At 48.9% G+C, this 6,930-nt stretch overlaps 1 non-coding gene across 1 annotated transcript; it reads left to right on the plus strand.

The window, feature by feature from the left end:
- Window positions 1-3,992: 3,992 nt before the first annotated feature.
- On the plus strand, window positions 3,993-4,063 carry TRNAG-ACC (transfer RNA glycine (anticodon ACC)). The gene has a single exon. It is a non-coding gene; the product is annotated as a tRNA-Gly (tRNA).
- Window positions 4,064-6,930: the final 2,867 nt, after the last annotated feature.

Consider the following 6,930-nt stretch of genomic DNA (forward strand, 5'->3'; position numbering starts at 1 on the left):
TGTATAAATTTTTGTATGAGAAACTAACTTGAGCTGTAAACTTTCACCTAAAGCACAATTAAGAAAAAAGAAATGATTGTGAGTGCCATCTAAAATAAAACTTTCGGTCTCTTTCCATCTGGAGCAAAGGAGAGTGATGAAAATCAAAGGAGAGGAAGCAATTAGTCCAAAGGACTAATGGACACAGGAACCACAGCCTCCACTAGCCTGAGACCAGAAAATTGGATGGTGTTCGGCTACCACTACCGACCACTTTGACCAGGATTACAACAGAATATCCTGGTTAGAGTGGGGAAAAAATGTAGAACAAAATTCAAATTCTTAGAATAGACAAGACTTACTGCTCTGAGAGAGACTGGAGGAACCCCCGAAACTATGGTCCTTAGACACCCTTCTAACTTGGAACTGAAGTCACTCCCAGAGATAATCTTTCATCCAATAATACCATACCCTTTGCCGTCGAGTCGATTCCGACTCAGAGAGACCCTAAAGGACAGAGTAGAACTGCCCCATTGAGTTCCCAAGGAGCACCTGGTGGATTTGAACTGCCGACCTTTTGGTTAGCAGCAGTAGCACTTAACCACTATGCCACCAGGGTTTTCTTCACCCAATAATAGGCCTATAAAATAAACAATAACATCTGTGAGGAAAGTGCTCCTTAGAACAACCATCTATATAAGACCAAAAGGACAACATCCACCCAAAAGCCACGATGAGAAGGCAGGAAGGGCCAGGAAAACCTGATGAATGGAAATGGGGAACTCAGGGTGGTAATGGGGAGAGTGCTGACACATTGCAGGGATTGCGCCAATGTCACAGAACAATTTGTACAGAAATTATTGATTGGGAAACTAATTTGCTCTGGAAACCTTCACCTAAAGCACAATAAAATGTTCAAAAAACAAACCAAAACAAACAAATCCTATGAATCACAATGGTCCAATCCGCAACCAATCATGGGGATGGCGCAGCGTTTTGTTCCACTGTACGTTGTACATGGGGTACACGTACATGGGGTCACCGTGAGTCAGGGGCCCACTTAATGGCATATAACAACAACAGCAACCCTGTGCCAGGCATTGTGCAGGGAGCTTTAGGGACAGCATTTAGGGTCATCACAATAACACTGAAGCGAGGCACTGTCAGCTTACATCCATGGTGTAGGACCCAAACCGGGGGGAAGGGAGGGCTTGGGAGGGCCAGTCCAGATGAAGGAGAACGGGCCTGGAGAGGGGGGCAGGGAGTTTCAAAGGCTGCCTCGGAGCTTGCACCATGGTTCCAGCCAAGCAGCTTTGACTCTGCCCTCTCTCCCTCGAGTTCTACCACATCCCAGTCTTTGTAAAGTCAGGCTTGCAGCTGCCGGGGATGCCTGCTTCAGGGTCCACAGGAATGGTGCCTGGGGAATTTGCATAGCTACCTTGGCTACTGGGCCAGCAAAGGTTGCCGTGGAAACCCTTCATCCCTTTCCAGACCTGCATCCTGTTCTCCCTCCCCTGATGCTCCATCCCCCATCTTCCCACCGCACAGGGGCAGAGGAGACCTGAGAGCCCTGGATAAAGGCACCTGCCCTGCAGACCTTCTTTGTAGTACAAAGTCACCTCCCATCTGTGGCTTCCTTCAAATCCATCCTGTGTGTGGTGCCCAATAGTTTATCCCATCCTCAGTTCCAATCCTGTCCTTCCCCTGCTCGAAACCCTCCATGGCTCCTCATTGCCCAAGAGAGCAAGCGCCACTTCCTTATCCTGATATTTAGGTTTCCTCCACCTCCATAAGGAGCCCCGGTGGTATAATGGTTAAGCACTGGGCTGGTAACTGAAAGGTTGGAAGTTCGAACCAACCCAGAGGCTCCACAGAAGAAGGACCTGGATCTGCTTCCATAAAGATTACAGCCTAGAAAACCCTATGGGGCAGCTCTACTCTGTCACATAGGCTCACTATGAATTGCAATTGACTTGATGGCACCCAACAGCAATGACAACCATGTTTATAACGTAGCTGCACGTAAGCCCTGAAACCCCACCGGTGTGTGGGTTCCATGAGGAACCATGACTCTTGTTCATGGTGGCATTTCTGGTGCCTATCACAGATCCTGGCACCCAGGAAGGAAATAAAAAGGGAAGGAGAAATGCAAAGGGCCAATTTCTCCTACCCTTGGCATCCCACCTACTTCAGTCACCAAGGAGACAAATTGGAGCCCAACAGCATTCCTCAAGGTTTCTCCCCAGCCCTTCCTGCCCAAAGCCTACCCATCCTTAAAGGACCATCTCCAAGCCACTTTCTCCAGGAAGACTGCACAGATACGCTTTTAGAAAGAATGTATCTCTATTCTAGACCTCACTGTGGCCAAGCCATGTGTATGCAGACATTTTTGCCTCTCCTCTGTAAGTCTGACTTTAGGGAGCTGGCCTTCTTCATTCCTGGGTTTCCGGAAATGAAGTCCTTAACATCATGAGATGCTCAGGAAACAAATATGCATTGAATTTATTTGCATCAAAGGCTATGTGGTTCTGCATCATTCCAGGGCTTCTTAGCTGAGCTCATCATATCTCAAGATCCACAGCTTCAACACACACACACACACACACACGCACACACACACACATACACAACTTGGGGGATTGGTACCCTTGCCAGCTGTCTTCTCTGAAGGGTTGAATGTGTTCACTTGAATCACCACTCAGGAGTAGACCAAGTGCTTTGATGAACCCCAGGGCTCTGTACTTGTCTTCTTTGAATTGTCCTGCTTTGTCCTTGGCCACTTTGCAATCTGTTCTCCTTGCATCAGCTAGTGCGATTCTTTTAAATTGCAACCACAACAAGGTCGTGCCAGGGCCAAAACCCTGCCATAGCGTCCCCTCTTACTCAAAGTAGCAGCCAAAGCCCTTAGACTTGAAGATGACTGGCCTGGCCCATCTCGTCAAGCTCATCTTCCTCCTCCCTGAGCTCTCAAAGATCCAATACCCTGGCCTCCTTGCTGTCCCTTGAGCACTCCAACAATATTCCTGCCCCAGGGCCTTTGCACTTGCTATTCTCACAACCCGAATGTTCCTCCCACAGTTATCTGCATGGCTTGTGCCCTTACTCATTCAACTATCTCTGCTCAATGCCACCTTCACACAGACCCTCTCCCCACTCCTTCATCACTCACTATCTTCCATACCCTGTTTAATTTTCTTCATGGCACCCCAGCCTCTGACACAGTCCACATGTACTTGTTTATTTTCTATTTCTTCAACTAGAGAATATCAACTCCATGAGGACAGAGACCATCTGTTTTGCTCCCTGCTGCATCCCTAGCACCTAGACCAAGTGCCTGGCAGGAGAAAACACTCTTCCAGTATTTTTTAGATGAATGAGTGGATTCACTCTGCAAGTCTTCGCTGAGAACCTACTATGTGCCTAGAACTGTTAAGCCCTGAAGAAATTTAACATTAACCTGGGCTGTGGCCCCAGCACCTCCTCTAAGGAGCAACCAACCCGAGAATAACAGTCATGGTTCCTAAACCCCCTTTCCAGTTTCCCAAGCACCTTTGGCCCCCTTATTGCACATGGACATGGTCAATAAGCTTGAGACATACGTACTATCACTATCCGGGTTTTCCAAACAACGAGGCAAAGGCTCAGAAAGGTGGAGAGGCTTGCCCAAGCTCACCCAGCTCTAGAGGGAATTGAACTCTGGGTAGTTTGCCTCCATACAGAATGAGACACAGCCTGGGGCCTGGGGGAGTTCAATGAAGGAGAGCCGCGGGACACAGCACAGCAGCACCATTAGGACATCTTTATTAAGTGCCTGCTGTGTGCGTTAAGGAAACCCTGGTGGCATAGTAGTTAAGTGCTATGGCTACTAACCAAAGGGTCAGCAGTTCGAATCTGCCAGGCGCTCCTTGGAAACTCTATGGGGCAGTTCTACTCTGTCCTATAGGGTTGCTATGAGTCAGAATCGACTCAATGGCACTGGGTTTGGTTTTTGGTTTTGGTGTGCATTAACGGGGACGTTGATGGTTCAGTGGTAGAATTCTTACCTACCATGCTGGGGACCTGGGTTCGATTCCCAGTCAATGCACCTCATGAACAGCCACCACCCATTTGTCAGTGGGGGTTTGTGTGTGGCTATGACGCTAAACAGGTTTCAGCAGAGCTTCCAGATTAAGAAGGACTAGGAAGAAAGGCCTGGTAATCTACTTCTGCAAATCAGCCAATGAAAACCCTATGGATCACAAGGGTCCAATCTGCAATTGATCGTGGGGATGGTGCAGGACCTGGCAGTGTTTTGTTCTGTTGTGCATGCGGTCTTCATGATTTGGGAGCCAACTCAACGGCAGCTAACAACGACAACTTGTGTACTTAGTTTCTGTGCTGCTGGGTACAGTCCACAGCCCTGGTCCTGAGACAGGAGGAAGGGAAGGAAGCTCTGTGGACTCAGCAGCCAGGTTGGGCAACAAGTCTGACTTGAGCAAGTGACTCCCGTCTCTGAGTCCAGAGATATCTACGAAAGGTTTCCACTCCCAAACTCACATACCTCCTCTGACAAAGTCTGTCTTTCCCGAGCTCCCAGGTATGATGCTTCTCACCAATGTGTGCCATGTCCCTACCACACAATTAATCATAGCAGCTCACTTTTAATAACCCTCGTGGAAGCCGAGCTCAGCCCCTGAGCCTCCATCCTGCTGGACCCAGCGCATGTGGCATTCAAGCGCGCTAGGAGTCACTGCAGCGTGCCAAGTGGGTCTATGCAAAGGAGAGCCTCTGGAAATAAAATGGGAGCCCAAAAAACCCAAAAGCTATTTTTAAGGGTGTTCTGGAAGTGTTTGTTTTTAAAATATCATGAAATGGCTATTGCTGACCATTTTTCTTTTCTTTTTTGCCTCACTGCCTTCTTTCCAAACAGGTGCAGCAAGATTAGTGGTAATTTAAAAAGCAGGATTGCCTCTGTGTCAATTTCCGGCTAATGAGCAAAACACGCCATGTAATTGCTACGTATTGAAGGAGGCAACAATACATTTTCAGCGGCTGTTTAATATGCGGAGACTTGGTTTTGCAGATGTTCTCAGAGTCGCTTTCCAAGACGGAGGAGCCAAGTGTAGAACAAGAAGGCGACGTGGCGCCTCCTTTCGCCTCTGTTCGGTGCTGGGCCCCTTGGAAACAGAAGGCTTTGCTGAGAGGAGGCCTGGCAGCCGGCTTGGGCAACAACTGCGGGGCATGAGGGTGCTCCTCTCTCAACCACATAAGACATCGACCCCTGGACCCGGACTGTTCCATGACCATTGCATGTAACAGGTCTTGTATTTGCGATCAGCCAGGGTTGTCCCTTGCTAGCTCTGTGACCTTTGCATGTGACTTTCACCTCCCTGAGTCTTCGCTTCATCATCTCTATTGTTATTAGTTGCTGTCCACTCACCTTTGACTCATGGCGACCTTACATATAACGAAACAAAACATTGCCCGGTCCTGCGCCATCTTCACAATCGTTGGTATGCTCAAGTCCATTGTTGCAGCCACTGTGTATATTGAGTGCTGTCCAACCCAGGGAGCTCATCTTCCAGCAGTCTATCAGACAATCTTCTGCTATGGCTGAGTTACCTTTCAGTCCTCCCAACAACTGAGGCAGGTACTCTTGTTATTCCCACTTGACTGAGGCTCGGGGGGGGCGACTTGCCCACATCCACACAGCTGATAGGAGACAGGGGCTGATTCTACCTCACCTCTGAGCTCTGAGTCCCCTTTTCCTGGCCGGCCCTGTCCACTGGTGCCTGAACAGAGTAGGCACCCAGTGAATGAGGCGTCTCTCTCATCAAGGAGGAGGGTCCGTTGGCTTAAGCCTTTGCACAAAGGAGTCAAATACGAGAGACAGGGAAAAGGCTGAGCAAAGGTGTGGGGTCAACACGAATGCATTTCTTGAGCACGTACCTGTACACAGTCCTAGGCCAGGTACAATGGGGGAAACTCAAGGAGACTTGCGCTTGCCTGGGGGAAAATCAGCAGCCACAAAACACCAGTCAACAACAAAAGAAGGAGTAAAACGAACTTCACAATTTTGGGAAGACTAGCTGCTCTAGAAGCCCCAGCCCAGGCTAGTTCCAGAACCCCAACTCTGAGTCAAGCCTAAAATAAGGTGCAGCTGGGGGCGGGGCATTGTCAGCGTTGGGGAGGGGAAAGAATGACACGTGAAATAATGAATGGCTTCACGCTTGGGTCAGTACGCAGCAGCGCAAGGTCATGCCAGCAGATTCAGGATGCATTCTTCCAGCGTGGAACGTGAAGAGAGAGAATGTTTTATGGCCCTAGTGGTGCTGGGAGTCAGAAAACCAAAGCTGGTCCACGCTGATAAGGCACCTGAGTGAGAAAAATTGGCCCTTGGAGTCTGAGGGGACGGCAAGACATCAAGCTGGAAGGATTTGGGGTTGGCATCTGGGATCAAGGTTTGATTCTGTCTCCTTCCTAGGTGGCTCCAGGGTCGAAGGAAAGAACTCAGGCTTTGGAGTCTGGTGGTTTGGGTCTGGATGTCACCTCTCCCTAGCCTCAGTTTTCTCATCTGTAAAGTGGGGGTTATTAAAATCCCCCTTCAAAGACTTCATGGATGAAATAATGCTGTGTGAGCAACATAAAAGAAGGAGGGGTTAGGTGGTGTTGTTAGTTGGCATACAGTCGATTCTGACTCATGGTGACCTCATGTGTGTGGAGTGTAACTGCTCCATAGGGTTTTCAAGGTTGTGATCTTTTGGAAGCAGATTGCCAGGTCTTTCTTCCAAGGTACCTCTGGGTGGGTTTGAACCGCTAACCTTTCAGCTAGTAGTTGAGTGTTTAACTGTTTGCACCACCCAGGGACTCCAGGGGTAAGGTAAGAGGTAAAAAGGAGGGGTTAGGGTGGCACAGTTGTTAAGCACTCAGCTACTAACCAAAAGCTTGGTGGTTTGAATCCACCAGCCACTC

This window comes from Loxodonta africana, chromosome 19 (genome assembly GCF_030014295.1).
Source record: "Loxodonta africana isolate mLoxAfr1 chromosome 19, mLoxAfr1.hap2, whole genome shotgun sequence".
Lineage (NCBI taxonomy): Eukaryota > Metazoa > Chordata > Mammalia > Proboscidea > Elephantidae > Loxodonta > Loxodonta africana.